This window comes from Podarcis gaigeae (assembly GCF_964106915.1).
Source record: "Podarcis gaigeae genome assembly, chromosome: 8".
NCBI lineage: Eukaryota > Metazoa > Chordata > Lepidosauria > Squamata > Lacertidae > Podarcis > Podarcis gaigeae.
In genome coordinates this window covers 88,811,011-88,829,956 of record NC_139684.1, presented here as the reverse complement: position 1 = coordinate 88,829,956, position 18,946 = coordinate 88,811,011, and the positions used below count along the sequence as shown (strand labels likewise).

General features: G+C 48.8%; 1 pseudogene across 7 annotated transcripts in view; it reads left to right on the top strand.

Annotated features, from left to right (window-relative positions):
• LOC310851754 (transmembrane protein 229B pseudogene) overlaps positions 1-18,946 on the top strand; it is a 151,047-nt pseudogene that overhangs the window by 6,544 nt on the left and 125,557 nt on the right. The window contains exons 2-3 of one of the 7 annotated variants that reach the window (XR_014568553.1): positions 9,665-9,805; positions 11,573-12,354. The exons of 3 other annotated variants lie outside the window; for them this stretch is intronic. The product of XR_014568553.1 is annotated as a transmembrane protein 229B pseudogene (transcript). Of the gene's footprint in view, positions 1-9,648; positions 9,806-11,572; positions 13,157-18,946 lie in introns of those variants that run through there. 3 more of the 7 variants (XR_014568561.1, XR_014568554.1, XR_014568559.1) reach the window with 3 other exon arrangements.

Below are 18,946 nucleotides of genomic sequence, written 5' to 3'. Positions count from 1 at the left end.
AGGAAGAAGGCCCATGCATCATTCTGGCAGCTTTTGCAAGAAGGGGATGCTGATGAAGACAATGAAATGGCCAACTTAGGTCAGTGTCTTGCAAAGAAACTTGTCTGGCCAGTTAGACAACTCCGTCTGTTAGACTCTAGCCCTTCCCGGGGTACAGGACCTCAAGATTTGAATGGCGCTCTGGGAATTATCCAGCCTGACCCTCCCCAAACCCACAATGATTTTTAAAAAAGAGAGGAATGCTTCAAAAGCACCGAATGGATAGAATATTTGAATATTTCCAGATTCCGTTTCCCATGGCTGCAGTTTCCCCTGCTCAAAAGGGTTCAAGGATAGCAACCACCGAACTAAATAGTTTTCCTCCTACCTGTTGGAACAGACCCAGCCGGTTTGCAACACTGAGCCAGGGCCCGAGGGGTGAAGCAACCTCCTTGCAAAGTTAAGAGAGCTGTCAAACTAAACTTTGCACAAAAGCACATGACAAATTTACTTTGTTTTCTTTTTAAAAGAAAAATGTAAAGCGGCCTTAGGCAGAGAATCCAGAGGGGCGGAGGAGGCGCTGAAGATCTTTCCGAACGGGTTTTTCACCCCCCTCCCACTAAAAATAACATATACACTTTATTTTTCCCATCGCCCGACACACACATTTTTATGGTGCTGGCTCCAGGTTTTGATGAGCCAGCGGGCAAGACACCTTGACCGACTCGCTGAATTTCTATCCCTCCTTTCTCTCTTATGCTCAAGCTGGCGTAAATGGTTCTTCTTCCGCTTCTTATTTAATCCCTACAACAGTCCTGTGAGGTAGGTTAGGCTGAGAGGAAGTGGCTTCTGGCCCTCAAGGTCACCCCAGGGAGTTTTGTGGTCATTTAGCAACACCCTAGAGGTCCCGGGCCCTAAGGAAGTCAGATTAGCCTCAGCCAGAGGCAGGGCCTTTTCAGTGATGGCTCCAGCTGGTGGAACGCTCTGTCTCATGAGACCAGGGCCCTGCAGGATCTGATTTCTTTCCACAGGGCCTGTAAGACAGAGCTGTTCTGCCTGGCCTTTGGCTTGGAATCAACTTGATCCCCTTCCCCTCTTTCCTTTTTCCTTTCTCCTTCCTTTCTCCTATTTGGGGACTTCCCTGGCTTTTTTCTGGCCCACATAGGACCAGTCTGGATAGTTGGCCTTGGTGAAGACATGACGTTTTCATCCCCAAAAAGTTTTTGATTGGAGTTTCTACTGAAATGAGGCTGCATTTTAATGTCGTATTTTAATCTTGTTTTTAAAGTTGTATTTCAACCAATTGTTTTTATACCTGGTGTTAGCCACCCTGAGCCTGGTCTTGGCTGGGGGGGGGGGTATAAATAAAATTTATTATATTCTTATTATTATTAGAACCCTGGTCTCCAAGGTCCTAGTCTAGTGCTCTAACCACTGAATCACACTGTTTCCTTGAGAAGGTAAAGATCAGGCCAGAGGGGGCCCATCTAGTCCAGCCTCCTGTTCTCACAGTGGCCGCCTAGATGCTTCAAAGGGAAACCGACAAGCAGGATTTGAACACAAGACCAACTCTCCCCTCCCACGTTTTCCAGCAGCTGGGATCCAGAACCACTGCTGCTTCCGACTGTGGAGGCAGAACAGAGAAGTCCTGGCCGGTAGCCCTCTCCTCCTCCACAAATTTCTCCAATCCTGTTTTAAAACCGTCCAAGTTGGCGGCCATGCATGTCTCTTGTGGGAGGGAGTTCCACTGTGCTGCGTGAAAAAAGGCTTCCTTTTCTCTGTCCTGATAGGGCAGTGGGTAGCCCAGTTGGTTAGAGCATGGTGCTGAGAACGCCAAGGTTGCAGGTTCGATTCCCGTATGGGACAGCTGCGTATTCCTCAATCGCAGTGGGGTTGGACTAGATGATGCTCAGGGGTCCCTTTCTGACTCTACAAAATCTATGAAACTTCCAACACTCAGCGTCGTTGAATGCCCACCGCTTTCTCACTATGAATTTATAAAGTCCCAAACTCTGCAAACTACAGTGGTACCTCTGGATCCGTTCTGGAGGCCCATTTGCAACATGAAAAGAACGCAACCTGCAGCGGCGCGTCTGCGCACACGCGGATTGCGATTCACCGCTTCCGCGCATGTGCGTGACGTCGTTTTGCGCATCTGCGCATGCGCAAGCGGCGAAACCCAGAAGTAACCCTTTCCGGTACTTCCGGGTCGCCGCGGGACAAAACCTGAAAGAACGTAATATGAAGCGGACGTAACGTGAGGTATGACTGTACTTCCTCATAAGGGAGTCACTTCATCCTAAGAATAACAATAACAATGACAATTTTATTATTTCTACCCTGCCCATCTGGCTACGTTTCCCCAGCCACTCTGGGCAGCTCCCAACAGAATATTAAAAACACGAGAAAACATCAAACATTAAAAACTTCCCTAAACAGGGCTGCCTTCAGATGTCTTCTAAAAGTCAGATAGTTGTTTATTTGTACAGTATATTGATCATGTGGGCTGCCTGTTACGGAATCCTCTGTGGGCTTCACTAGGTTGCTGAACCTGCCCTTATCGCCAATGGCGTCTGCGACTTCGGTTCCTTATCATTCGCTACCACCTGCCTGTTTGCCAGGGAGAAAACAGGCTTCGTTCCTTCTACCCCCCCCCCCCGTTATTTTCATGAATAAAGCAACTGATAAATATATACTGTAAATATTATTATTATTATTAATAATAATAATTAAGACCAATACCCCCAAAGTAATTTGCCCATCCCTATCCCAGATGATCAGGGACGCGGGTGGCGCTGTGGGTTAAACCACAGAGCCTAGGACTTGCTGATTAGAAGGTCGGTGGTTCGAATCCCCGCGACAGGGTGAGCTCCTGTTGCTCGGTCCCTGCTCCTGCCAACCTAGCAGTTCAAAAGCTCCTCAAAGTGCAAGTAGATAAATAGGTACCACTCCGGTGGGAAGGTAAACGGCGTTTCCGTGCGCTGCTCTGGTTCGCCAGAAGCGGCTTAGTCCTGCTGGCCACATGACCCGGAAGCTGTACGCCGGCTCCCTCGGCCAATAAAGCGAGATGAGCACCGCAACCCCAGAGTCGGCCCTGACTGAACCTAATGGTCAGGGGTCCCTTTACCTTTACCTTTACCCCGGATGATCAGACGGGCAGCTGAATCTGACCTAAACCCTCATGATGGCGCAACAGCCCCCACTAAAACAGGGATAGCTCAGTCGGCAGAGACTCTTAAAATCAGTGCTGTGGGTTTGAGCCCCAGGTTGGGCAAAAGGGGGTTGGGATAGATGACTTTGGGGTCCCTTCCAGTTCTGGGATTCTGAGTTCCTACTCCTGAGGGCAGCTGCTAGGTCAGGTGAAGCCAGCCCTGAAGGTATACATGCATCCTTGAGAAAGAGATATTCACTAAGCTTTCTTCTTCTTCCTCTTCCTCTTCCTCCTCCTCTTCTTCTTCTCCTTCTTCTACTTCATCTTCTTCTTCGTCTTCTTTTCTTTGGCGATCCCTCATAGCTGAGTAAGATGGTCTTCCATGAACACAGTTTTAACAGTGAGTCCGTAAGTGACTGTGGAGGCCAATTCTGGATCCACAGGTCCTTCCACAGTGGGGACTTTGGTTTCCAGGCAGGAGTTGATCACGGTGTCGGTTTGCCAAGTGTGCCTTCCTCTTAGCACGTTTCTTTAAAAATGGAAAGCGTAATGCTGGTGGTCAACAAAAGAGGTTTAAAGACTGTCTCAAGGCAAATCTAAAAAAAAAATGTAGTAAAAGCACCGACAACTGGGAAACACTGGCCTGCAAGTGCTCCAGTTGGAGAACAGCCTTGACCAAAGCTATCATGGGCTTTGAAGACACTCGAACTCAGGACGCAAGGAAGAAACAGTAGCGGCGCCCTCTCTGTGGAACGCCCTCCCATCAGATGTCAAAGAAATAAACAACTACCTGACATTTAGAAGACATCTGAGGGCAGCCCTGTTCAGGGAAGTTTTTAATGTGTGACACTTTAATGTGTTTTTAATCTTTGTTGGAAGCCGCCCAGAGTGGCTGGGGAAACCCAGCCAGATGGGCGGGGTACAAATAATAAATTATTATTATTATTAAGAGGAAGGCACGCTTGGCAAATCCACACCGTGATCAACTCCTGCCTGGAAACCTATGTCCCCACTGTGGAAGGACGTGTGGATCCAGAATTGGCCTCCGCAGTCACTTACGGACTCAATGTTAAAACCATGTTTATGGAAGACAATCTTACTTGGCTACGAGGGATCGCAGAAGAAGCAGCAGCACATTTCTCCCTTGTGTCCTGAGTTCGAGTGTCTTCAAAGCCCATGGCACCTTTGGTCAAGGCTGGTCTCCAACTGGAGCGCTCGCAGGCCAGTGTTTCCCAATCGTTGGTGTTTATACTACATTTTTTAAGATTTGCCTTGAGACAGTCTTTGAACCTCTTTTGTTGACCACCAGCTTTCCATTCTTAAGTATGTGTCAGGGAACTGCCATCTGAGCCAGAGGGAGAGGGAGGGCTCCAGAGGGATTATGGAGAGCGTCCCAGGAGGGAGAGAAGCAGCCCATCTTTTGGGGAGGGAAATCAGCATAGCACCAGTGGAGAAGGGGGGCAGATGGGGGAATCGGCGAGGTGGTCCCATGACTCCTCGCCGGGGACCAGCGGGGAGAGTAAGGGTCCTCCGCTGCCCACACCCTCCTTGCGCAGAAGGCATTCGCGCAGAGAGAGTAGGCGGAGACTAGGCGTCAAAGAGCTTCTTTGCTGGAAGAAGTTCAAGAAACGCCCACTGACGGATTCTGCCAGTGACTGAGACAGCCACGGGTGAGTGGCTGTCCGGACAGAATAGGGTTCACCCAGGTAACTCAGCCAGGTGTGGCGACGACTTACGCACGAGCAACCCCTACAACCATTACAGTATGGAATAGAGTAGTTGCTTTGGAAGACAATCATCAGGCATCTGCACAACATGACCAGTCCAACAAAGTTGATGTTGAAGAATCATTGCTTCGACACTGGTGATCCTTGCTTCTTCCAGTACACTGGTATTAGTTTGCCTGTCTTCCCAAATGATGTGTAAATTTTTCCAGAGACACCATTGATGGAATCTTTCAAGGAGTTGGAGATGGCGTTTATAAGTGGTCCATATTTCAGCATTTATAAGTGGTCCACATTTCACAAGCATACAGTAAGATTGGTAGTACAGTAGCTTTGTAAACAAACATTTTGGTTTCCCTGCAAATGTCCCGATCCTCAAACACTCTGCATTTCAATCGGGAGAAAGCCGCACTCGCAGCACAACAGCCCTGTAGGGTAGTCCAGTATGGCAAGGTGGGTCGATCGACCCTGGTCACACCCCACACACCCAACCCTGATGCGTCTTGGGCGGCCTGCACAAACGCGACGAGAATTGCCACATCGCTATGGCTATGTCAAAAAGCAGAAGGAAAATGAGCTTTGTCTACTGAATTGCAGGTGGCAACATTTCCTGGGGGAGGGCTGGGCGGCCCGTGCGAGGCAGCCTTGACTGGCATCTTGGGTAAAGAGTCACACGATATTTGGGTTGCTCCTGATGGCAGTTCCCCCCTCTGTGTCCATTCCCACTCCCTCCCCTAATTCCCTGCCTCTCGTTCCCCCCTACTGATTTTTGGAAGGGGGCCGAAAGAGGACTTAGGATGCTACCTGTGGAAAGAGGAACAGATTCCTGGACCAGTGGCTTAATTTTTATATATATATATATAAAATTTTATTAGTTTTTTCACATATCATTTTCAACAGTAATTAAACATACTTTTACATCTTATTCAGTTTTTTTTACTTGTATCAGTCCAGTCTGAAAATTTCCCAATCTAATCTCTTAGTATGCATTTCTTATCTTCCCTATCACATTTCAAACTCATAACCAATATCTCTATCTTTTCCTACTTTGTAACACTTTGTATATTTCTCGTTACAAAACTTCTTGTGGTCCTACTAGCGTAATTTGTTGATTGCAATTGCTCTTCAAATAATTCATATACTTCTTCCACTCTTCTGCATAGTGGGTTCACACCATATTCACACCATACATTTAAAGCGCGATCAGGGCCAGATTGAGGTTTGATAAGGCCCTCAGCTACTGAAGGTAACGGGACCCTTTCTATGTCCAGCTGTCCTTTGTCAACAACAAATGGCCGCTGCTTTTTTTGTTGAATATATGCTAGATGGAAATTTATGGACACTCATAGGTGACATGCCAGCGTAGAAGCAATTTTCAGCGTCTGGGCTTGCGCAGAAGTGATTTCCGCACCGCGGACAAGCGCAGACGTGATTTCCGACGTCTGCGCATGCGCAGAAGCGATTTCCAGAGCTGTGGAAGAGAGTCCCCGTGCCGCACTGCACCAGTTTAGCGCAGCGCACCAGGATTTGCCGAGCGGGCGGCTCGATTCTGGAGCGGCTTGTGGGCTAGTTAAATGGCCTCTGGGTCACTTCCAGCCCATGGGCTGCACGTTGCCGACCCCTGAGCCAAATCCATGAAGCTTGTTGTAGAATTGCAGAGTTGGAAGGGAGCAGGAGACTCATCCAGCCCAACTCCCTGAAGTGCAGTGAACGTTTGCGCAACACAGGACTCGAATCCACACCCTTGAGATTAAGAGTCTCATGCTGCACCAGCTGAGCTGTCGTGAATGGTTTTAATTTATTGGTATTTCTTTTTTTTTAAAAAAAAATCACAATTAAACTTACCATAAAACATAAAGCCATCTAGCCATCTCGGCCTCCTGTGGAAGGGAGTTCCATAAGTTAACATAAGAACATTAGAAGAGACTTTGGCATCAGCCCATGGTTTCCAGCAACTTTGGGGAGGTAGAGAACATACCCTCCAACATTTATTTGATGAAAACAGGGACGTCCTAAGGAAAACCGGGACATTCCGGAATCCAATCAGAAACCAGGACGGCTTCTTTAAATCCGGGACTGTCCCTGCAAAACAAGGACACTTGGATGGGTGTGAGGGCATAGCCATTGCTGTACTCCATGCCATATATCCTTAAATATGCCACCTTAATTCCCTTCCCGTGGAATCTCTCACTGCCCTGAGATTGGGGTGCTGTGTAGCAATATCTATACAGCGGTACCTTGGTTCTCAAACTTAATCCATTCCGGAAGTCCGTTCCAAAACCAAAGCATTCCAAAACCAAGGTGCGCTGCTTTCCTATGGATAGCAATGCAAAACGGATCGATCCGTTCCCGGCTTTTAAAAACAACCCCTAAAAGAGCAATTTAACATGGATTTTGCGATCTAAAGAGACCATCGACCCATGAAATGAAAGCAATAAACAATGTACTGCAGTCACAAAATCAATCAATCAATCAATCAATCAGTCAGTCAGTCAGTCAATCAGTAACTGAACTGAGTTCCACACAGTCACAAAAAGCAAAACAAAAAGATCCGCAAAAACACAAACGCAAAATAAATAGCAAAAACAGACAGACCTCAGTTACAGATAGGTAGCCGTGTTGGTCTGCCATAGTCAAAACAAAAAAAAATTCCTTCCAGTAGCACCTTAAAGACCAACTAAGTCAGTTCTTGGTATGAGCTTTCGTGTGCATGCACACTTCTTCAGATATATCTGAAGAGTATCTGAAGAAGTGTGCATGCACACGAAAGCTCGTACCAAGAACTGAGTTAGTTGGTCTTTAAGGTGCTACTGGAAGGAATTTTTTTTTGTTTAGACAGACCTCAGTGTAACACTCAAAACAGAGCATGCTCGGCTTCCGAGAAAAGTTCGCAAAATGGAACACGTACTTCCAGGTTTGCAATGTCCGAGTACCAAGGTGTTTGAGAACCAAGGTGCCACTGTATAATTATTTTCCCCTGAATTTCATGTCTCCGGCTGAGACGTCTCGCAAACCATAGCCTTGAACTGGAGACCCCACCTTTTGTGGCTCCAAGAGCTGAAATCATAATCCTTGGAGACCCGGCGGAGTCTAATTAGCAGGGGAGAATGAGATGTTCTCTAGGAAATCTTCCCCGCTGGCAGAGAACGCTGCAGTTTGTTTACCAAGCCTGGCATCGGAGAGACCCAAAAGCAGAGCAAGGTGCCAACCTGGGAGCCCCAGGGAATCTCCAACGGCTGCTGGAAAAACCTACAGAGCAGAAATAAAATGCCAGGCAGTGAATTGCGATTGAAGAAGGCAGGGTGACTTCACACCTACGTTGGAAGCACCCAGGGAGGAGAGAGAAGAGGGGGCGGATCTTGGCCAAATGTGGACCCCGAAGCCTCTCATAAGACGGGAAGAGGGTGCTGGATCAGGCCAATGGCCCATCTAGTTCAGCACCCTGTTCTCACAAGCAGGATGCGAGCACAAGAGTTGGAAGGGGTTCCCAGGGTCATCCAGTCCAACCCGCTTTGCAGTGGCTGCGACGGGCAGTGGTGAAATCATCAAGCCTGATGAGGAACGGTTGAAGGAGCTGAGTAGGTTTAGCCTGGGAAAGAGGAGACCAGGAGGAGATTCATATCTGAACGAGGAGTCTGCTTCTGAAATGTGATGGGGTTGCCGCATGAAAGAGGGAACAAGCTTGTTTTCTCCTGCTCTGGAGGGTAGGACTCGAACCTGTGGCTTCAAGTTAGAAGAAAGGGGATTCCAGCTGAACATCAGGAATGACTTTCTGATGGAAAGGGCTGTTTGGCTGTGGGGTGGAAGGTGGTGGGCTCTCCTTCCTGGAGGGGGGGGGGTTGGACGGTCATCTGTCATGGATGTTTCAGTTGAGATTCCTGCATTGAAGCGGGTTGGTCTAGATGACCCTCAAGGTCCCTTCTAACTCTACTCATGGTTCTAGGATTAAGTGGTCTGCCAAGACCCTCGGGAGCTTTCAAAAGTGGTGTATGGAGGGGGAAGCGTTTGGAAACCACGGATCTGATTTTTGCGTGTCAGAAATGCAGCTTATAGGACATATAACACCGGTCTTGAAAGACCTACATTGGCTCCCAGTACGTTTCCGAGCACAATTCAAAGTGCTGGTGTTGACCTTTAAAGCCCTAAACGGCCTCGGTCCAGTATACCTGAAGGAGCATCTCCACCCCCATCGTTCTGTCCGGACGCTGAGGTCCAGCGCCGAGGGCCTTCTGGCGGTTCCCTCATTGCGAGAAGCAAAGCTACAGGGAACCAGGCAGAGGGCCTTCTCGGTAGTGGCGCCCGCCCTGTGCAACGCCCTTGCAGCAGATGTCAAAGCGATAAACAACTACCTGGGAAGTTTTTAACGTGTGATATTTTACTGTATTTTTGGTTTCTATGGAAGCCACCCAGAGTGGCTGGGGAGGCCCAGCCAGATGGGCGGGGTATAAATAATAAATTATTATTATTATTATTATTATTATTATTATTATTATTACTCCCATCCTTTGTTCTGCCCTGCCTGAAAGGCTCTTCTTCGGGGTTCAAAAGGTTGACGCATCCCTAGCTTAGAAGAAGTCACATCCTTTGACCTGGATTTCTGCTTTATTGGGGTGGTGGTTCATCCAGTGATTAAAAGGCTGCAAGGCAGCGGCTCTTCCTGTGATTCTTTTAATTACGCCAGTCTGGAAAGGTAGAATCAGAGGACTTGATTGGGCTTTGGCAAAAGGAAGTGAGTCAACCAGAAAAACAGCGAGTCGGACTTGTTCTCTGGCACACGACACCAGCCTAATAAAGACTCCTCTCTCCCCAGAGCTAGATTCAGGATTTATTTCACCCTGCTCCAACCACTGGACGACACTGCCTCTTCCAGAGCTGAGAAGAGGTCCAGGGAGTTTGCCTCCATCCGGCCATCTACTTGAGCAAAGCAGAAATCTGCCGCAGCGAATCAGTGGTAAGGACCTCCTTTTGTCCTGCTTGGATGGGAGAGAGACTAAAAGGACGGGGTTCTAACTAGGGCTGGGAGATATTTGGTTTTCAACCAGATCACCAGCTAAACGTTGCAATATACAGATATATTACAATATCTGAAAAAAGGATGGACCTGTGTACAGTGGTACCTTGGTTGTCAAACAGCTTGGCTCCTGAACAAATTGGTTCCCGAATGCCACAAACCCGGAAGTGAGTGTTCCTGTTCCGGTTTGTGAACGTTTTTTTGGAAGCTGAACGTCCAACGCAACTTCCAATTGAGTGCAGGAAGCTCTTGCAGACAACCGGAAGCTGTGCCTTGGTTTTTGAACTCCCGGAACGGATTACGTTTGACAGCCAAGGTCCCACTGTACTCATTTTTACATCCTTAAGATATCAATGACTTCCCTTCTTCTCTTTCCATGGTTCATTTTACATATCATGTTGTTGTTGTTTAGTCGTTTAGTCATGTCCGACTCTTCGTGACCCCCTGGACCAGAGCACGCCAGGCACTCCTGTCTTCCACTGCCTCCCTCAAACTCATGCTGGTCGCTTCAAGATCACTGTCCCACCATCTCGTCCTCTGTCGTCCCCTTCTCCTTGTGCCCTCCATCTTTCCCAACATCAGGGTCTTTTCCAGGGAGTCTTCTCTTCTCCTGAGGTGGCCAAAGTCTTGGAGCCTCAGCTTCAGGATCTGTCCTTCCAGGGAGCACTCAGGGCTGATTTCCTTCAGAATGGAGAGGTTTGATTTTCTTGCAGTCCATGGGACTCTCAAGAGTCTCCTCCAGCACCACAATTCAAAAGCATCCATCAGCCTTCTTGATGGTCCAGCTCTCACTTTCATACATCACTACTGGGAAAACCAGAGCTTTAACTATACAAACCTTTGTTGGCAAGGTGATGTCTGTACTTTTTAAGATGCTGTCTAGGTTTGCCATCGCCTTTCTCCCAAGAAGCAGGCGTCTTTTAATTTCGTGGCTGCTGTCACCATCTGCAGTGATCAGGGAGCCCAAGAAAGTAAAATCTCTTACTGTCTCCATTTCTTCCCCTTCTATTTGCCAGGAGGTGATGGGACCGGTGGCCATGATCTTGGTTTTTTTGATGTTGAGCTTCAGACCATATTTTGCACTCTCCTCTTTCACCCTCATTAAAAGGTTCTTTAATTCCTCCTCACTTTCTGCCATCAGGGTTGTGTCATCTGCATATCTGAGGTTGTTGATATTTCTTCCGCCAATCTTAATTCCGGCTAGGGATTCATCCAGCCCAGCCTTTCGCATGATGAATTCTGCATATAAGTTAAATAAGCAGGGGGACAATATACAGCCTTGTCGTACTCCTTTCCCAATTCTGAACCAATCAGTTGTTCCAAAGTGCAAATAGATAAATAGGTACTGCTCCGGCGGGAAGGTAAACGGCGTTTCCGTGCGCTGCTCTGGTTCGCCAGAAGCGGCTTAGTCCTGCTGGCCACATGACCTGGAAGCTGTACGCCGGCTCCCTCAGCCAATAAAGCGAGATGAGCGCCGCAACCCCAGAGTTGGCCACAACTGGACCTAATGGTCAGGGGTCCCTTTATCTTTACCTTGAAGCCGCCCAGAGTGGCTGGGGAAACCCAGCCAGATGGGCAGAGTATAAATAACAATATTATTATTATTATTATTATTATTATTATTATTATTATTATTATTATTATTATTATTATTATTATTATTTATTATTCACAAATGCCCCCCTGTCTCCCATCTGCCCCACGCAGGTCTCCAGCCATGGGGAGCCACGGTGAGCCGCTAAGCCGCTTCTGGCGCTGGTACATCTACGCCATCCACGGCTACTTTTCGGAAGTGATGTTCACAGCCGCCTGGTCTTTTGTGGTGGACCGGGACTGGAAGTTCCAGGGGGTGACCAGCGTGTGGGCCCTCTTCATCTACGGGACCTGTGGCCTGGTCCTCGAGCGCCTCTACGTCCTGCTCAAGGGCCGCAGCTTTCTGCTGACCCGCTGCGCCATCTACACCCTGTGCATCTACCTCTGGGAATTCTCCACCGGCTATGCGCTGCAATGCTTCAACGCCTGCCCCTGGGACTACAGCCACTACCGGTACAACTTCATGGGCCTCGTCACCCTGGAGTATTGCCTCTTCTGGTTCGTCGGCGCCCTCCTGCTGGAGAAAATCGTCATCCGCAACGCCCTGCGGCTCAGGCTGGATCCGGCCGGTAGCACCCAAGGGCGCCCGTTCCCCAGGTTCGAACTGAAAGACGACTGAGTCCGGGGTAACTCACGGCGGACAGAAAACCATGGAGATTTAAGATCCCAGACACTCAGACTCCTTCCTTTTCTTCCTCTGGACAAATCCGCGGAGGGGACGGCTATCACAATGGCCGCGCTCTTCCTCCACGGTCAAGCGATGCTTCTGAAGGCCCGTTGCTGGAAGCCGCAGGCGGGGAGAGTTGTTCCCGCACTCAAGTCCCACTTCCGGGTTTCCGGCGGCTTGGCCACAGGGTGTTGGGCTGGCTGGGCCCCTGAAATATACTCAGAGTCCAGTGTGGATTTCATGTTCTTTATTCAGCTCAGAGTAGTGAGGATTGGAAGTTCCCCCGAAATGTCTGCTTTATATGCATTATTTATACAATGAGCCCCATGTGATTGGCTAATTCTGGGATTCTCCTGTAGGCCAATCAGGTTGCGGATTCACTTCCACCTGGAGCTGGACTGGGTGGTTCCTGCGGACCAATCAGACTGCTGCATTCTGGATCCTATTGTTCTAGGACCATTCAGAATGCTGCATTTTGGATCCTATTCAACTCAGTGCATAACAGCCCCGATCCAGCAGGCTTTTTCTTCTTCTTTGCAATATACCCCAAGCCTTGCTTTCCCTCCTTGCAAGGCGAGGGGAGAAGAGCACCTGAACTCTTCCGACTTTGAGTTTGAGCCATGGGTTTGAATCCTCCCCCGGCAGCCACTGGGTGACCCTGAACTCTGGTGATGGTCTCCCGCTTTCACCTACCTCACAGGGTTGTTGTGAGAAGAAGACGGCAAACACTGCGATCCTGGAGCCGTGGCGGAAAGCGGTCTCACGGGATCGGAAGGATCGAACCCAAGACCTTCTGCAGGCCAGGAAAATGCTCTAACCACTGAGCCATAGCTGTCCCCCTGGGATCATAGACTTGCAAGCGTTTCAACTCCCTCATACAATGAGCTAGTCTCTCAGCGCATAGCCGTTTAGCTCATATTGTCAACACTGGGCAGCATCGGATCTGCAGGAGTTCAGCGGGAGACTTTTCCAGCCCTGCCTGGGGATTTCTTATTTCTATTTATTTATTAAATATGCTGCTGTGGAATGAATTTGGGTCCTGTTCCTGCATGCGCAGCAGTCGAAACACCCCTGATTCGCGGCTCACCCCCTAAAAATATACCAAGATGCCAGATTCTGAAAAAGGGATGGTTTAATAGACACACAGGAAGCGACCTTAGAGCAAACCAGTCCATTGATCCATGTACCTCAGTACTGTCCGTAGCTGTCAACTGTCCCTTATTTGGCGGAAAACTCCCTTATCCCAGCGCCGTGTCCCGTTGCTGTCCCTTATTGATGATGTCCCTTAAATTTCCCGGGTTTCAAAGGAAGCAGCTCCTCTCACTTCCTCACTGCTGGCCAGGGAGGAGGGAGGCTCCAACTGTGTTGTTTGGCTGCATTGCTCACCCAATAAGGAGCCGGAGAACGACTGGGGGGTGGAGCTTGCATGCCTTGTGCCGATCAAATCGGCTGCGTTGCCTGGGGACTCGCCTTTGCTCAGCGCTTCCCAGCGGAGAGGTGACGGTGGTTTTCCTTGCTGCATCCCCTTTGCCGGGTTGCTGCGCTGTGGGAACCACCGCTTGAGGCTTTGTTTGGCTCCTGGCTGGGCTTTCTGCCTTTGGCTCGGAGGGGCTCAGAAGTCGAACATACCTGTATTCGGAAAATCCCTTATTTTGGCTGCTGATCCCTTATTTTCGAGGCTGCTGGTCCCTTATTTTCAAATCTGTAAGTTGACAGCTATGGACTGACAGCAGCTCCCAAGGTTTCCATCCAAAGCGGATGCTCTAACACTAAGCCACGACTTTTGCCCAAAGTGCCTACGCCAGGGTTTCCCAACCTGGCTCACTCTTTTTGGACTACACTTCCCATTCATTCGTGGGCACTGGTTCTGCCAGCAAGGGATGATGTGAGTTGTAGTCCAGAAACAGCTGGAGAACCAAGTTTGGGGAAATCTGGCCTACACAATTGACTCCTTATTTCAGATCAGAACCAATAAAGGTGGTGAAAGTCCTGTGTGAGTGTCTGGAGGTGGTTGGAGGATGGATGGCAGCTAATGAATTGAGGTTGAATCCTGACAAGACAGAAGGACTCTTTTGGGGGGATGAGGCGGGCAGGTGTGGGGGACTCCCTGGTCCTGAATGGGGAATGCCCCTGAAGGACCAGGAGCGCAGCCTGGGAGTCATTTTGGACTCACAGCTGTCCATGGAGGCGCAGGTCCATTCTGTCTCCAGGGCAGCTGTCTCCCAGCTCCATTTGGTACGCAGGATGAGACCCTCCCTGCCTGCAGACTGTCTCGCCAGAGTGGTGCATGCTCTGGTTATCTCCCGCTTGGACTACTGCAATGCGCTCTACGTGGGGCTACCTTTGAAGGTGACCCAGAAACTGCAACTAATCCAGAATGCGGCAGCTAGACTGGGGACTGGAAGCGGCTGCTGAGACCATGTAACACTGATCTTGAAAGACCTACATTGGCTCCCAGGATGTTTCTGAGCACAATTCAAAGTGTTGGTGTTGACCTTGAAAGCCCTAAACGGCCTCAAAGGCCCAGTAGACCTGAAGGAGCATCTCCACCCCCATCGTTCTGCCCGGACCCTGAGGTCCAGCTCCGAGGGCCTTCTGGCGGTTTACTCCCTGCGAGAAGTGAAGTTACAGGGAACCAGACAGAGGGCCTTCTCAGTGGTGGCACCCGCCCTGTGGAACGCCCTCCCACCAGATGTGAAGGAAATAAGCAGCTATCCTATCTTTAAAAGACATCTGAAGGCAGCCCTGTTCAGGGAAGTTTTTAATGTGTGACATTTTAATGTGTTTTTAAGCTTTGTTGGAAGCCACCCAGAGTGGCTGGGGAAACTGAGCCAGATGGGTGGGGTAATAATAATAATAATAATAATTTATTATTTATACTCCGCCCATCTGGCTGAGTTTCCGCAGCCACTCTGGGCGGTTCCCAATCCAATGTTAAAAACAGTACAGCATTAAATATTAAAAACTTCCCTAAACAGGGCTGCCTTCAGATGTCTTCTAAAAGTCTGGTAGTTGTTTTTCTCTTTGACATCTGGTGGGAGGGCATTCCACAGGGCGGGTGCCACTACTGAGAAGGCCCTCTGCCTGGTTCCCTGTAACTTGGCTTCTTGCAATGAGGGAACCGCCAGAAGGCCCTCGGTGCTGGGTATAAATAATAAATTATTATTATTGTTATTATTTGCACTCCCGCCATGGGAAGCCTCCAGTTCCTTCTCGAAGGAGCTCTTGAAGCAACGTTGGAGGAGGGGGGGGGTTGGAGTGGCTCAGGACCCCCCCATCCTGCCTGGGCCCTGGGTCGGTCCAGCCCTCCATCCTCTCAGGTCAACAGTGTCACTGCACAACCAGCTCCAGGGATGAATGTTTGGGCCTTTCTGATTCACACCAGCTGAGAAAATACACAGGGGAACCTTATGGTATTACCCGGAAAAGGGGAGAGAAATGTCCCATAGGTACCAGCTGCAATTGTTTGAAGGGGTAAGGCATAGGCAAACTCAGCCCCCCAGATGTTTTGGGACTACAACTCCCATGATCCCTAGTTTACAGGACCAGTGGTCAGAGATGATGGGAATTGTAGTCCCAAAACATCTGGAGGGCTGAGTTTGGGGATACCTGGGGGAAGGGGTAGAGGTGGCAATCAAAACACCCAAATAAAACACACCTGACTGAAAAACCAGACTGTTTGCAATAAGGAAAGTGACAGGGGGAAGCGTGAAATAACGCCTGCTTTGATGCAACGTCATCTAACATATCCCCACAAACAAATCAGTGCAAGTGCTCAATGAGCAGGTCATCTGGAAGCGTCCTCCTTCGACCCAAGCCTACATTTAAAAATAAAATCAGAAAGTCTAAAGGGCTCGAGGATGAGCGAGTTCGGCAAACAGGCTGCCTGTGCTTCTTCAGCCATCCAGCAGAGGGAGCTGTTGCTGCACTTTGAGAGCAGAGATGATGCTTTTTGCAGGACCGGGAAGTTTTGCAAGCACTGCAAAAAAAGTTGGTTTATTTCATTTGCAGAGTCATGCTCTCTTGGCTTGCAGCTTCCACAGGCAACTTGAGCACACAGGCCAGGAAAACACACACATTCCACCCCCCACCTTTTAACCCTGCACATAGCCATGACTTTTGCATATCAAATCTGCATTTTTGGAGCAGAAGGCAAAGAATAGCATTGTGACCCAGAAGCAGGAATTTGGAATGCCGGCATGCCGCTGGATGAAGCGCTGCAACAGGAGAGACTGCACGCAATTATAATAATTATTGTTGTTGTTTAGTCGTGTCCGCCTCTTCGTGACCCCCTGGACCAGAGCACGCCAGGCACTCCTGTCTTCCACTGCCTCCCGCAGTTTGGTCAGACTCATGCTGGTAGCTTCGAGAACACTGTCCCACCATCTCGTCCTCCGTCGTCCTCTTCTCCTTGTGCCCTCCATCTTTCCCAACATCAGGGTCTTTTCCAGGGAGTCTTCTCTTCTCATGAAGTGGCCAAAGTCTTGGAGCCTCAGCTTCAGGATCTGCCCTTCCAGTGAGCACTCAGGGCTGGTTTCCTTCAGAATGGAGAGGTTGGATCTTCTTGCAGTCCATGGGACTCTCCAGAGTCTCCTCCAGCACCAGAATTCAAAAGCATCCATTCTTCGGCGATCAGCCTTCTTGGTGGTCCAGCTCTCACTTCCATGCATCACTACTGGGAAAACCAGAGCTTGAGCTATACAGACCTTTGTTGGCAAGGTGATGTCTCTGTTTTTTAAGATGCTGTCTAGGTTTGTCATTGCTTTTCTCCCAAGAAGCAGGCGTCTTTTAATTTCGTGACTGCTGTCACCATCTGCAGTGATCATGGAGCCCAAGAAAATAAAATCTCTCACTGCCTCTATTTTTTCCCCTTATAATAATTATAATTATGATTAATTGGGTTCTGATTATGGGCTTCTCGGAAGAGGCATCTGGTCGGCCGCTGTGAGAAGAGGATACTGGACCAGGTGGGCCACAGAGACCTAGAATCATAGAATCATAGAATCCTAGAGTTGGAAGAGACCACAAGGGCCATCGAGTCCAACCCCCTGCCAAGCAGGAAACATCATCAGAGCACTCCTGACATATGGTCGTCAAGCCTCTGCTTAAAGACCTCCAAAGAAGGAGACTCCGCCACACTCCTTGGCAGCAAATTCCACTGTCGAACAGCTCTTACTGTCAGGAAGTTCTTCCTAATGTTTAGGTGGAATCTTTTTTCTTGTAGTTTGGAACCATTGCTCCGTGTCCGCTTCTCTGGAGCAGCAGAAAACAACCTTTCTCCCTCTTCTATGTGACATCCTTTTATATATTTGAACATGGCTATCATATCACCCCTTAACCTCCTCTTCTCCAGGCTAAACATGCCCAGCTCCCTTAGCCGTTCCTCATAAGGCATCGTTTCCAGGCCTTTGACCATTTTGGTTGCCCTCCTCTGGACACGTTCCAGTTTGTCAGTGTCCTTCTTGAACTGTGGTGCCCAGAACTGGACACAGTACTCCAGGTGAGGTCTGACCAGAGCAGAATACAGTGGCACTATTACTTCCCTTGATCTAGATGCTATACTCCTCTTGATGCAGCCCAGAATTGCATTGGCTTTTTTAGTTGCCGCGTCACACTGTTGGCTCATGTCAAGTTTGTGGTCAACCAAGACTCCTAGATCCTTTTCACATGTACTGCTCTCAAGCCAGGTGTCACCCATCTTGTATTTGTGCCTCTCATTTTTTTTGCCCAAGTGCAATACTTTACATTTCTCCCTGTTAAAATTCATTTTGTTTGTTTTGACCCAGTTCTCTAATCTGTCAAGGTCGTTTTGAAGTGTGATCCTGTCCTCTGGGGTGTTAGCCACCCCTTCCAGTTTGGTGTCATCTGCAAATTGGATCAGGATGCCCTTGAGTCCATCATCCAAGTCGTTGATAAAGATGTTGAATAAGACCGGGCCCAAGACAGAACCCTGTGGCACCCCACTAGTCACTCTTCTCCAGGATGAAGAGGAACCATTGATGAGCACCCTTTGGGTTCGGTCACTCAGCCAGTTACAAATCCATTGAGTGGTAGCATAGTCAAGTCCGCATTTTACCAGCTTCTTTACAAGAATATCATGGGGCACCTTGTCAAATGCCTTGCTGAAATCAAGGTAGGCTACATCCACTGCGTTCCCTTCATCTACCAGGCTTGTAATTCTGTCAAAAAACGAGGTCAGGTTAGTCTGACATGACTTATTTTTCAGAAATCCATGCTGACTATTGGTGATCCCAGGAATCCTTTCTAGGTGCTCACAGACTGTTTGCTTAATGATCTGCTCCAGAATCTTCCCTGGTATTGATGTCAGACTGACTGGGCGGTAATTATTTGGGTCCTCTCTTTTCCCCTTTTTGAAAATAGGGACAACATTTGCCCTCCTCCAGTCTGCCGGGACTTCGCCTGTTCTCCAGGAATTCTCCAAGATGACTGCCAGTGGTTCTGAGATCACATCTGCCAGTTCTTTTAATACTCTTGGATGCAGTTCATCTGGCCCTGGAGACTTGAATACATCTAAACTAGCCAAGTATTCTTGTACTATCTCCTTAGTTATTCTGGGCTGTGTTTCCTCTGCTGAATCATTTGCTCCAAATTCTTCAGGTCGGGCATTGTTTTCTTTATCGGAGAAGATTGAGGCAAAGAAGGCATTGAGGAGTTCAGCCCTTTCTGTGTCCCCTGTTTGCATTTCACCATCTTCTCCTCTGAGTCACCCCACTGTTTCTTTGTTCTTCCTTTTGCGAACATACCCATAAAAGCCTTTTTTGTTGCTTTTAACCTCTCTAGCAAGCCTGAGTTCATTCTGT